The 10,351-nt window shown below is 40.2% G+C and overlaps 1 long non-coding RNA gene across 1 annotated transcript in view; it reads left to right on the forward strand.

Moving 5' to 3' along the window:
- LOC128655655 (uncharacterized) overlaps positions 1-9,544 on the forward strand; it is a 33,014-nt gene extending 23,470 nt beyond the window's left edge. Inside the window, exon 3 of the long non-coding RNA XR_008401869.1 lies at positions 9,300-9,544. This is a non-coding gene — a long non-coding RNA (uncharacterized LOC128655655). The remainder of the gene's footprint in view (positions 1-9,299) is intronic.
- The last annotated feature ends 807 nt before the right edge of the window (positions 9,545-10,351 follow it).

Here is a 10,351-nt window from a genome sequence, read left to right on the forward strand (position 1 = left end):
TATTCTTAGTTGAAAGCTAAACCTAGGAGGTTCATATGCTAATTTCTTAGACCTTGAAGACTGCCTCTTATATGAATGCATTTTGACAGTTTTTCACCACTAGAGGGTGTTAGTTTAAGTGTGTCATATAGATAACACTGTGCTCACGCACGTGGAGTTACCTAGGAGTCGGCACTGATTGGCTAAAATGCAAGTCTGTCAAAAGAACTGAAATAAGAGGGCAGTTTGCAGAGGCTTAGATACACGGTAATCAAAGAGGTAAAAGTGTATTAATATAACTGTGTTGGTTATGCAAATTTAGGGAATGGGTAATAAAGGGATTATCTATTTTTTTAAAACAATAAACATTTTTATGTAGACTGTCCCTTTAAGCTTTATTTTCTTTAATTAAAGATGTGTCTTTAAATAGATTGGAGGCAGATTAGCTTGTAAAGCAGTGAACAAGTGCAGTAGCCCCACATGAAATGTGTCTGCTGTTGCGGCCTAGAGTCATCTTTTTTTTTCTTTAATTACTTTTCTTCCGTTGTTTGTTGTTTTTATACTGCACCTACAAATCTGACTTAATTTTGAAGCATCCTGACTTAAGAATATTTTGTTTGGGGACTTATGGTGAGCTAGAACCATTCTTCTTGTCTTTATGGCCTACCATGTAGTCCGATATTCAAGAGTATTTCAAAGACTGTCAGACATGTGTCATCAACAAGACACCTCGATCCTTACCTCATGGTCAGCTTCAACCCTTGTACATACCAAAGCAGCCTTGGACACACATTGCCATGTATTTTGTTGTGAATCTACCTCCTTCCAACAACAATACAGTAATTTGGGTTGTAGTGTATCAGTTTTCTAAGCTTGTCCATTTTGTACCTTTAGCCAAGTTGCCTACTGCCCAAGAATTGGCAGATCTGTTAATCTCCCATGTGATTCGACTACATGTCATTCCTGTGAATATTGTCTCTGACAGAGGTCCTCAATTTGTTTCTGCCTTATGGAGAGGTCTATGCAAACTGCTTGGTACTACTGTCTCCTTGTCCTCTGGTTATCACACTCAAACAAATAGGCAGACGGAAAGAACAAACCAAGACCTAGAGGCTTATCTCAGAGCTTATGTAAATTTAAAGCATTCCAACTGGTCCAAATTGCTACCCTTAGCAGAACTTGCTAAGAACAGCCACTGGCATTTTTCTCTTTGATGTTCTCATTTTCAAGCAGCTGCCGGTTACCAGCCTTGTGTCTTTCCTCTTTCTGCTCCTTCTGTGAGGGTCCCCGCTGCTGAACATTGGTTTTCTGACCTTACTGCTCATTGGCATGAAATACGCTCTCAGTTATGCATGGCTGTCTCCAGGTACAAGGCTTTTGCTGGTCAACATTGAACTGTGAATTGTTCCTGGGTTCCTACCTGTGATGTGCATGCTCCTTCCCTTGTCTCCAGCTTCCATGCTGGTCACCACTCTAAGCCAGCCTAGGGTCCCGAAGGTACTCTTTGGGGGAGGCTATGTCATGCCGCCGCCTCGCTCCCTGATTATTCTACTGCTTAACCCTTTTGATACCCAGAAACATTTGTCTGCCTCCTTGTTACTGTACCCTGCATTGCCTGGTGAGCATTCCTTTCTAATTACCTATAAAAAAACACTGGCAAAGCCATGCAAATGGGATCCTAGTGAAGCTTTTACAACCATCGTTGTAAAAGCCATGGTTCATTTTGTTATTTTGTATTGTATTTGTATACATTTTGCATTAGTTGCAGAAAGTAACATAATCAGTATGAATCAATAACTGGATAAGTGTAGGAACCAAAATTCACCTGCATTGTTTCAGGGAGGGAGACGCACAAGGTGCTCTATAAAAATCCAAAGGATTATTTGCATTAAATGGGCCCTGACGAAGTCTCAGCACAAGGTGAAATGATTGTTGGCTTATTTTGTTTTGCTATTCTCCAGTGAAGGACTCCAGCTTGTATATATATTTGACAGCACTTGTTTATAGTGCCACCTGATCATCTGTGATAATAAATATACCACCTACTCTAGCTGAGGTCCATACTTGCTGGGGTAGTTGCGCTGGTATATCCAACATCTTTGCAGCTAGGATTGGCGGAGTGCTCCGTCTACTGACCACCTCGATACCATGCCCCTGCCCCCGGCTTAGAATTGAAGCCTTAAACCGATGGAATTCCACAGCGTGTAGCCCAAAGGTATGGATTTATGTCCCAACATCATCCAATAATCACCTAATTTTCAAGGGCAAGGAGATGGCAGATACTGTGATTGGAAGTAGTTGCTTTTATACTGTTCAAACCCTGTGCGAGCACAGCATCATATACAAATATTTTGGACTTGATTGTAAAGAGCCTTATCTAAGTTACTTCCAGGACAGCTCCTCTTGGCTAGCGTCATTTCTGTGACATTTTGCTATACTAAATTCTTTAACTTTTGTATGGATTTATATGATGTACATATACTCAAGTGATTTTCATAAATGTATTTTATAAAAAGGTGTTTTATGCATGAGTGATTTCAAAAGCTCCCTATTTGTTCTTTTTATTATTTATACATGAAGTTTCAGGACTTTAAGGGGTTAATCATACACCCATTTTTAGTAGTTTTTTATTTTTGTTAAGAAAGTCATTGTTTTTAATCACAGGAGAATACACACTTGAAACATATTAAGAAAATACATACAGGCCCATTTATCAAGCTCCGTATGGAGCTTGAAGGGCCGTGTTTCTGGCGAGTCTTTAGACTCGCCAGAAACACAACTTATGAAGCAGCGGTCTAAAGACCGCTGCTCCATAACCCTGTCCGCCTGCTCTGAACAGGCGGATAGGAATCGCCGGACATCAACCCGATCGAATACGATCGGGTTGATTGACAGCTCCCTGCTGGCGGCCGATTGGCCGCGAGTCAGCAGGGGGCGGCGTTGCACCAGCAGCTCTTGTGAGCTGCTGGTGCAATGTTAAATGCGGAGAGCGTATTGCTCTCCGCATTTAGCGAGGTCTTGCGGACCTGATCCGCAGTGTCGGATCAGGTCCGCAAGCCCTTTGATAAATGGGCCTGTGAGTGTGCTATTATGTGTATTCATTTTAGGCAGTCTTGCACTGATTTGTAATGCAGAAAAGAACAGCCATTTATATGTAATCTAATAAGGAGAAAAGAGGTTACTGTACCTTCAAAGGGACAGTCTACTTGAAAAGTGTTATTGTTTAAAAAGATAGATAATCCCTTTATTACCCATTCTCAAGTTTTGCATAACCAACACTGATCTATTAATACACTTTTTACCTCTGATTACCTGTATCTAAACCTCTGCTTAGCTGTACTGAGACTGCTTCTTATCTCAGTGCATTTTAACCAATTAGTGCTGGTTCCTGTGTAACCATTATTGTTCTCCACTGGAGCGAGCACAATGTTATATATATATGCCACACATGAACTAGCTCTGTCTGGCTGTAAACAAAATAATAAAAATCCCTGAGATAAGAGGCCGCCTGTAGGCACTTAAAAACAGGCAAATTTTGGGCACCCCCACAACGGAGGTCAGTCGAATCGGCGGCTGGGCAATAGTCAGATTTCAAATTAATAGGTTATGAAGTGGTTGCGGATTAATTTCTTCCCCCTCATACAAAGTTTTTTGTCATATGATTCCTTCATTGTTAAGATACTTTTTACTCACATGTAATTTATGCTATTTGCAAAAACTTAATCTAATGGTTTTAATGTTCATGCTGCGCAGCGGAGGCACAGGTATGCAGGATTGTTCTGTTCTCTTTTTTCAGATTCAGGCCACCGGAAAGTTAGGGGCTGACATATATCTAGATATTTCTATACTTTCGCCACCAACACCTCACAATGACCACAAACAATAACAGAACCATAACATTGCTTAGTCAGAATGCCAGGGGTCTTAACTCAGCCCAAAAACGCTCTCTAGCTATGCGAGACCTCCGTAGGAGGGGAGGAGATATAATTTTTTTACAGGAGACTCATTTTTCAAGAGCAAAGAACCAGGCTACTTTGGGGGATACTACACACAATGTTTTCATAGCTCTTATGATCATAAACGTAATGGCGTCAATATCCTCTTGAGCAAACATTTACCCTTCGCCCCCATACAAACATACACAGACTCCGAAGGCAGATTTTTGTGTGTCACAGGTTTATTGTATGGCTCCCCTGTAACTTTGGTCAGTATGTACTCTCCAAATACTAGACAGCTCCCTTTCTTAAAAAAATGCTTTACTCAAGTATTAGACCATGGGATTGGTGCCCTTTACATAGGGGGCAACTTCAACATTCCTTTGCAACCGAACCTTGACACCACAAACCCCAGACCTTCAATCTCAAAGCATACAACCAAGCACCTATGGCGGACAATGCTAGAGCAGGCACTGTTTGATGTTTGGAGATTCAAAAACCCGGGAAAGAGGGATTATACCTTCTTCTCGGCTCCCCATCGCTCCTATAGTAGAATCGACTATCACATAACAAACCAGAATGGCCTAGCTTATGTCCTCTCTTCCCGGCTCTCTCACACCGTATTGTCAAACCACTCTGCAGTCCTCACACAGCTTCAGTGGCCCTCAGTCCCTAAATCCACCTTCTTCTGGAGGCTGGACAACAGCTTACTAAATTTTCCTGACTTTAAAGATAAGATAGAAAAACTTCTCCCTGAGTATTTCCAGCTCAACTCCTTACCCGAGACAGACCCCAGGATTGTGTGGGAAGCCCACAAATGTTTCATTAGAGGGGAATTCATAAAATACAAAGCCCAGATTAGACAGAAAGTGCGTTCATTATATAAAACTTCTACTGAACTGCTATCTAAACTAGAAATGTGCCCCCACTTCCCCACAAATTCTCGCAGACCTAGAAAAGGCTAGAAAGACAGTACACGACCAACTGTTGCAGGAGGCAAATGTCTTAGCCTTAAAAACGAAGCAGAAATTCCACTTTGAGAGCAACCGAGCCGGCAAACTTTTGGCCCGCTCCCTCAAACTGAAAAAGTTAAAATCCTTCATACACGAGGTACGTACCCCTACACAACAAAAAGTGAACACTACGCCTGAGATTCTCACTCAATTTCGGACGTACTATTCTGAATTATATAATTTACCAAAACCCATCTCGCCCAGCGAGCGCCATAAAAGCATATTTACTAAATACGCCCCTCCCCCAACTCACCACCACGCAGGTGGAGGAACTAGAAGCCCCTTTTTTCAACAATGGAATTATTGGCTGCACTTAAACAGCTCCCTATGGGCAAAAGCCCAGGCCCGAATGGTTTTACCATCACATACTATAAGAAATTTGCACCAATTCTCCTCCCTCATCTATGCACCTTATTCAACACCACAGACAATGACCATCCCTTCCTTCCCACCATGCTTGAAGCCCATATCACTGTTATCCCCAAGCCTGGCAAGCCTCCTGACACCCCATCCAATTTCCGTCCTATATCACTATTAAACGTTGATGTAAAACTTTACGCGAAATTGATAGCCGTCAGAATCAATAAGTTCCTACCGCTACTGATACATCTCAACCAAGTTGGTTTTGTGCCTAACAGAGAGGCACGGGACAATACGCTCAAGGTTCTCAACCTGGTAGAGTATTCACAAACTCACAGCATACCCTCTATCTACCAATAGATGCCGAGAAGGCCTTTGATAGGCTGGACTGGCTATTCTTGAAGTCCACCCTGGAAAGGTTTGGCATGGGGGAGGTCCTTATAGGGAAGATATTTGCTCTCTATAACACCCCGAAGGCCCGCATCAAACTGAATGATAGCTTGTCAGACCCCCTTCCCATAATGAATTGCACGAGGCAGGGTTGCCCCCTCTCCCCCCTACTTTTTATCCTTGCAATGGAAGTGCTAGCAGCCAGGGTCAGAGAAGACGATAAAATACATGGCATCCAAATTGCAGACACACAATACAAAACTACCCTTTACGCCGATGACGTGCTGTTCTCAATTACCTCCCCTATACAATCTCTTACTGCACTAATGCCGGTCATTAAACAATACAGCAACCTATCAAATTTTAAAATTAACATGTCCAAATCTAAATTCCTGGGAGTAGGGATCACCGGGCAAATGGCTCACCAGATTGCTTCACAATTCCACTTCACACAGAAACAAGATTCCATAAAATACCAAGGGATACAGATCTCGCTTTCTAGAGATCCCCTTCTCCAAATGAATTTCCAGAGCCTACTTAAAACCATTAGAACGGACCTGCTGGCATGGCGAAGTAAAAGTCTCTCATGGCTGGGCAGGATTCAGGCTTTTAAAATGAGCATTCTACCCCGCTTTCTTTACCTATTTCAAACTGTCCCCATACAACTACCCCCCCAATATATAAGAGCTGCACAGGCACTTGTGAATGATTTCATTTGGGCACACAAGCATCCCAGAATGTCTAAGTCCATACTTTATAGAAATAGAGACAGAGGGGGCCTGGGAGTACCCAACCTCCTATACTATCACCAAGCAGCGCAACTGACTAGAATAGTTGACTGGTGTAAAAATATAAAAGATAAGGAATGGGTGAAACTTGAACATGATTTAGAGGGCACTAAAAGCTTGGGGGCGATCCGCTGGATCTCCAGACATCGCAGAAATAGATCACCACACACCCCTACCCTAGTGTCAGACACGCTCTCTACATGGGATAGCCTAACTAACCATCAGAGGGGGATTTCATCAACCCCCTCCCCACTGACTCCCCTACTTCACAACGATGATTTCCCACCATTGAAACACAGCTGGACAGGGGATTCTTACATGATTTCAACTGGCCTCCCTTGCTGTCAGGTTATAGAGAGTGGAACTATATTGTCTAAAGCTGCGATAGCAGATAAGGGTATACCTTTCTTTGCTAGATGGCTAGAGTACCTCCAACTCTCCCACTTCCTTTCAAGCCATAAAAATAAATCTAACCTTGTCCGCAGTTTAACTCCTTTTGAGGCACTCTGCTGGTCTCCACAAGTGTCAAGGGGCATACTCTCTGCAACGTATAAAATTTTACTCGCAAATCACTCTAAGAGTCTACCGTCCTACACCAAAGCCTGGGAAGCAGAGTTGGGTCTGTCTGTCCCGCCAAAAACTTGGGATGTTATATTCCAACAAATGGGTAAGGCAACCTCATCAATGAGCATCACAGAAACCAATATGAAACTATTAGGGAGGTGGTACTTATATCCCAGCAGGCTAGCTAAGATTTATCCACAAGCTGACCCCCTTTTGGTGGAGAGGCTGTAAACATCCCGGCACTCTTAGTCATATTTGGTGGGATTGCCCTCTGCTCCAACCGTTCTGGAAGGCCGTTCATGGTGAGATTCAAAAATTTCTCACACAATCTATTCCCATGGACCCCTGGACGATGTTATTTAATAAACCACCCAGGATTAAATGTAGATACAAAACTGTTCTGCTATATATCATGCTCAGCAGCGCTAAGCAATTAATTCCCAGATTATGGAAACAATGCATCACGCCCTCCATGCCTGAGCGGAGGCGCAATGTCACGTATCTATTAACCCTAGAAAAATTCCACTACCACAAAACCAACAGACTAGACTTCTACTGCTCTATGCTGTTTTACTGGGAGACCTATACCGACTCAGACGTTGAGCCACTACCCCAACCTTCTGACCCAGTATAACACCTACCCTGACGTAAGCTCAAAAGTTACATATGCCCATACAGACGGTGGGGGGGGGGGGGGGACTTATTGGAACCTATCTACTATATCACTCAGGCTTATGATGTAAGTGCTATGGGAACGGGGATCGCTACTGGGAGAGGGACATATTATAATTTATGAGACGACCTGCTAGCTGATGAGGAGGTACACACTAATATATTTGATTGCAAACCAAGGTGCAATAAAGTCCCTTGACAGTGAAAGTTATATCTGTTCTGCATATTAGGCAAAAGCCTTCCTGGATAGACTTTCCTGCAAAAACTGTTGTTCAATAATTGACCCAATCTTATCTGGTGAGAGCCTCTCGCTGCGCAGCGACGTTTGAAGTTTCTTTTTTTTTTTTTTCTCTTTCTCTTTTTGTTTTCCTACTCCTCTCTTTTCTCTTTCCTCTTTGATTTTTCTTTTTGCTAATCACCATAATTTACTGTTATTTTGTTTAAAAGAAAAACACCAGCAGACTTTTGAACTCATCGAAATTTAATGGTGTACAGCATCAAGGCTCTGCCGACTTGAACGTAAAGGACTTTGATTAAGAGTTCCTCAGTTTATTCTGTAATTGTCATTTATATGTCTCGTTGCAAGCCGGTTTGTTGTTACGGCTCATGTAAACTCTGTATACCTTTCTCTGGATCTGAAATAAAGCTTGTTGGGAAAAAAAAAAACAGGCAAATTTAGAGGTTATAAAGAATAATAATATAACAATGTTAGTTATGTGAAGCTGTGTAATGGGTAGTAAAGGCATTATTTATCTTTTTAAACAATAAAAAAAATCAAGTAGACTTTGTCAATTCTATTATTATTTAATATTAATAACTTTGAAGGTTTGAAATTAAGTAGTTTTAAGGTACTTTAAGAATTATTAATCATTAGTTTAGAAAATTTACATTTAACTACACTAAGAATGCATATAGTGCCTAGAGTTCCAACATTACAGCATGTAGCGCAGAAGAAACAAGCTTAACAAAGTAAATAAAGAGGCATTATGAGGGCAAATAAAAGCACCTTTTGTGCACACATGTAATAGTTATAAAGCACAGTTGTGTGACTAAATATTTTAATTACATTAAAAACTGAATTAATTCCAGAAATATCTATTTGCTAATGTTCTCTACATAGATTTTTTAAACATTATACATTACTTTTTATATGAAATGATAATCTGATGTGAAGGAAATCTTCATTACAAATGAAAAAATGTGGTATAAATGAAACATGAATAAAACTGAATACTTTGTGCATACAAGTAATAGTTATAAAGAGTAGTTTTAAAACTCAAATAATTAAATTACTAAAATTGCCTTGAAAACTATTTTAAAAGGTCTAAATATATTTTTTAAAAATAGGTATAAATTATAACTGCATTCATTTCTATTTATTTCAATAATTTACAAATATTGGATGCTGGGGAGTATATAAAAATATTTCCTCATGTCCGGTAAACTACCCCTAATCCTTAGCACGGAGGCTGGTGAAAGGTGTAGGAGTCATAGCTGGGTGCCTCCTCTTGTAGAGGACACTCAGAACACAAATGCTCTCAGGATAAAAACATGTAATTAATAAATAACTTTACTCTTATTGTATTTTTTATCAACAGGTATATTTACAAACTGCAGTAATCCTAATCATGACCAGAGTGCTGATACTTCTTTTAATCTTCTTCAAAATAAGAGAAGCCACATGGGAAACTTATGTTCTGAATCTGGAAAATCTTTTACCTTGAAATCAGCTCTTGGTAATCGTGTGAAAATTCATACAGAAAAGAAAGTATTTTCATGTTCTCACTGTGGGAAATGTTTTACTCTGAAATCACATTTTATTACGCATCAGAAAATTCATACAGGGGAGAAAGCATTTTCATGTTCTGACTGTGGGAAACTTTTTACTCGGAAATCAAATCTTATTAATCATCAGAAAATTCCTATAGGAGAGAAAGCTTTTTCATGTTCTGACTGCGGCAAATGTTTTATTCGGAAATCAAATCTTATAGATCATCAGAAAATTCATATAGAAGAGAAAGCATTTTCATGTTCTGACTGTGGCAAATGTTTTAATGTGAAATCAAATTTCATAAAGCATCAGAAAATTCATACAGGAGAGAAAGCATTTTTATGTTCTGAGTGTGACAAATGTTTTACTCTAAAATCATATCTCATTAAGCATCAGATAATTCATACAGGGAAGAAAGCATTTTCATGTTCTGACTGTGAGAAATGTTTTACTGAGAAATCCCATCTTATTAGGCATCAGAAAATTCATATAGGGGAGAAAGCATTTTCATGTTCTGACTGCGGGAAATGTTTTACTCAGAAATCACATCTTAATAGACATCAAAAACTTCATACAGGGGAGAAAGCATTTTCATGTTCACACTGTGGGAAATGTTTTACTCTGAAATCACATCTTAATAGACATCAAAAACTTCATACAGGAGAGAAAGAATTTTCATGTTCTGACTGTGGGAAATGTTTTACTCGGAAATTATATCTTATTACTCATCTGAAAATTCATATTAAAGGAAATATGTGAAATCAGCACTTAAGAGTATGACACAGTTGTCATCTGCACAATGTCTATAGTACTTATAACTACATGTCGTCCTCTGTGGTACCCACTTTTGGGACAGTTTGAGGCCCTTCTGTACCTCAA

Source organism: Bombina bombina, chromosome 4 (genome assembly GCF_027579735.1).
Source record: "Bombina bombina isolate aBomBom1 chromosome 4, aBomBom1.pri, whole genome shotgun sequence".
In the NCBI taxonomy this organism is placed as follows: Eukaryota; Metazoa; Chordata; class Amphibia; order Anura; family Bombinatoridae; genus Bombina; species Bombina bombina.